Here is a 4,149-nt window from a genome sequence, read left to right as displayed (position 1 = left end):
AACAAAAAGACAATACTATTTTCTGAAAGGTAATTATAGTTTACCTATTAGAAAACAGCACAGTGCAATGTTTTATTTAACCAAGTAAAGTCCGATATTGTGTACTATGTATTCTATAGGTAATAAATTGCATTTTCTACTCTTCAGTAAACTCAATTATGCCATTCCCCTACATATTAATGAGGAAAAGCATATGTGTGGCTGTGGGAGAGTCAGTTTATCAGATTATCACCTTGACATACTTGACCATAGGTGCACTTTAGGGTCAAGGATATGTTCTGGATTTTCACAGTAAGATCTTAAAAATTGCAACAATCAATTCCAGCATTTATTAAGACAAAATTGCAACTAGTCACTCAGTCACAGCAAATAAATCTACAAGCAGTGACAACTTAAAGGAAAATTACATTATAATGTGCATGCATTAGAATACTTCAAAAACTAGAACTGTGAATTCCAGCTTGAGCAGAGGTTATGTTTTTATTTCATAAGATCTCAATTTGGCAAAATCAGTATGGTACCTAAAGCTCATATTAAGAACTCTGATTCACAGTTTATTCTCTTTTTCAAGAATATGCTCTTCATATTTGAAATCTTATAACCTTAATAATAGATTCCTATGAAGAAGTCATTTGTGTTGATATTTCTTCAGAATCAAAAATAAATTTATCATAACTTTTCATGGCATATATAGCAGCTTACATGCATTTTATTTGCAAGCTTTTCAGATTAAGAGTTGGCTAAATGCCATGACTAGATATTGTAGTTTACCCTTGTAGGCAGCACAGCCCCATGCAGCCACTTGTTCATTCCAATCCAGTGATATGGGAGAGATAGTCAAAAGGCTAAGTGAGAAACAACTCTTGGGTTCAGATAAAGACAGTTTGGTAGGTAAAGAAAAAGCCAAAAATCAAAACAAGGAATTAATTCACCACTTCCCATGGGCAGGCAGGTGTTCAGCCATTTCCAGGAGAGCAGGGATCCATCACACATAATTGTGATGTGGGAAGACAAATGCGATAACTCTGAAGGTCTCCCCCTTCCTTCTTCTTTCCCCACTTTTATATGTTGAGCATATCACCATAAAGTATGGGATATCTTTTTGGTCAGTTGGGGTCAGCTGTCCCAGCTGTACCCCCTCCTAATCTCCTGAGAAATTCCAGCCTCCTCGCTGGTGCAGTAGAGTGAGAAGCAAAAAAGGCTTTGACCCTGTGTCAGCACCTCTCAGCAATAATGAAAACATCTCTATGTTATCAAGGCTCTTTTTCAGGACAAATTCAAAACAGAACACCACAGATGCTACTGTGAAGAAATTAACTCTATCCCAGCCAAACCTAGTGCACTAAAGAACCAGAAAAGATTGATTTTAAAATATATTTGAAATTTTGTTGTCTGTTCTTTTACCTCTAAAGAACACACCTCTTAAATAAAATTTTTAAAAAAAGAAAATAATTGCATGATACAACTTATTTTGTACTGTGTAACAGTTAGGTTATGTAAAATGCATTTGGCAGTGGACATTAGACTTGACTAAAAAGATAAAAGTAAGATATCTGACCTGAGATTCCAAATATCAACTTTGCTGATTACTTCAGGCTCTCTTATATAATGGAATTTTGTGTGTATTTTTCTATAAAACTACAGCACAAATCCAATCACATCAATATTAGTAATAGAGATTATAGTGAAATCAGACTGAAACAATAGATGAAATTAGAGGTAGGAGACCTTAAGAGTCCAGAAGAATGGAAGAAGTTTGCTTATGTCAAAACATATTTGACACAAAGAATGATACATACTATACTGAAAAATAGCAACAATGAAAATAATAACAATAATGGCTAAAAGCAAAGTGAACCTGACACAACTTGGCATAATTTAATTCTTAACTGTAACATACTATACAAAATAAAATGCAAATTTCTTCTTAACAGTAAAATATGAAGATGTTTTTGCTTAAAAACTGGTTTGGTTTGCATTGTTTTCTGCTCTGCAAATACTAGGGATCTTTTTTGCATAATATAAGATCTACTCTTGAAACTTCTGTTCTTCAAAGAGCACTTTAGCTGTGTGATGAACAATCAGCATACCTCTAGTATTCTTATCAAGCCTTAAGTATTTTGTTATACTGTCTCTGTTCTGATTTTTCAGTGTCCTCCAGTTTTGTGCCAAGTTCACCAAAACACACTTTGTGGAAATGTCTTACAGATTTTGAAAGCTATAATTTCAAATATGCATCCCACAATACAGCTAAAACATTGACATTAGACTTTCCATGTGAGTCAATTTATAGCTCAACAGAGTATTTATTCTGTTTTTCTTTCTCTAAAAAATACATTCCGCAAAATGCACTGGAGTAAATTACACATGAACTTTTTACTATTTGTTCAGATTGATTTTAAAAACACAAGGAAATATGAAAATGCAAATGAAATAAGCTGCCGGGCACTGATAAGTGACTCAGAGCAACTTCAAACATTTCTATTAAAGTAAAACACTGTACTTCTCACTGTTGACATGCGTTATCTATTCAGCCACTGCAACATGGTGCCCTTTTTGTTCCATGGCATGTAGTACCAGCCTGTAGATTTTTTTGGTAGTAACAATAGAAACCAGGAGCTAAAAGTTGCCCTTGCAAGCAACTGTGTTATCTTCTGATAATGCAGAAGTGTTATACATACTCACTGTGACAATGAGCATTTGGTGTTTTTCAGCAATTCAAATTGCTCTGTGCATTATATTATTCTATATTTACTAATTAGAGATTAGTGCCTAAAAATGACCAGTACAAACCTCGAGGGACAAAAACACAGAAAGAAATTGTAAATTAATGGTATAAACTGAAACACACAACAAATTATGAAATTTTTAACACTTTTCAGTGTATTCAGCTAAAACAAAACAAACAAATAAATAAAATTCGACCTACATTTCCTTTGTAAAAAATTATTGTATTATGCTGAATGTTGAAATAACAGCTCTTCTGCTGTATAATCCAAACCCACTGACAAATAAGAAAAATGAACATTATGAATACGGAAGTCCTGTAGAAGCCTTATGCAGTATTACTGGAAGGTCAGCTTATTGAAGGTCCCTTTCTGAACAACACAGCTCTTACATTTCCAGAGGTTCTTCTGTCTGGTTTCCAACAAGTTTGCTGTCACTTTCCTGACAGTTAGAGTGTCCACCACATGACTGTTGAGATGTTGAGTTTGGGGCTAGGAATTAAAAATAATATATAAACTGTTAATGAGGCACTGTATTCATGCTTTAATAGTCTTGTGATTACAGAAATATAAATTTAATACCTACTTATTTAAAAGGTTTCCTGGTTTATATGGAAATGTATTAATCAGCTTCCAAGCTCAAATACTTGCATTATACACTGAAGATTAGAATGCTAATTTGACTATTTAAAGACAGTAACACTGTTGCAGAAAACTGCAATGGAGTTTTTAGATGGAATATGTAAAGTGATATAAATACAGGAATCAAACCCCATAAAGTTTGAAGAGGAACATTCAAGTGTAGGAGTCTGCTTGGACTTTGTTAAGTGGTGAATTTATTCTCTTCCTTGCACAGGAGTAGTTAATCCCAGAGTCTTCAAATGAAGAATCAGAATCAATTCCACTCTTCTAAATTGAAATCAACTCCCACATGGAAATAAGTTTTGTGTTATGACTACAGTGGCTACAACTATTTTCAGCCTGAGATACTTTTGCAGTTTTCATAAGTACAAAGAAAACCATCTAGCTATTCTGATATAGCCTTGATTATTTCAGCAGTAAATTGAAGTTGAAGGGTAATTGTCATGCTGCTTTTCATTTTCATGGCGTATAACTAGCCTCCTCTTTCCTTGTTTCCTTCCCTTTCACTTTCCTATTTTCTTGGTTAATCCTGCATTCTCGCTCAAACGGTACACCTTAATTTCCAGGAGATCAGTGTGTGTATTAGTTAATTTCACTAAAACAGTATTTCATCTAGACTTACTTTTGTTTTTAAACTCACTTCCCTTTCTAGACTCCCTTTTATATCAGTAAGAAGTTTACAAGATTTTACTATAATCCCAATAACCCTAATCTCTTTTTCTTTATTTTTGTTCAAGGCATGACCCAACCTCCTTGTTGTTGTCACAATCATCATTAAGTA

The sequence above is a fragment of the Lepidothrix coronata genome, unplaced genomic scaffold (assembly GCF_001604755.1).
Source record: "Lepidothrix coronata isolate B3197 unplaced genomic scaffold, Lepidothrix_coronata-1.0 Scaffold50, whole genome shotgun sequence".
In the NCBI taxonomy this organism is placed as follows: Eukaryota; Metazoa; Chordata; class Aves; order Passeriformes; family Pipridae; genus Lepidothrix; species Lepidothrix coronata.
Note: the sequence above shows the minus strand (reverse complement) of the source record.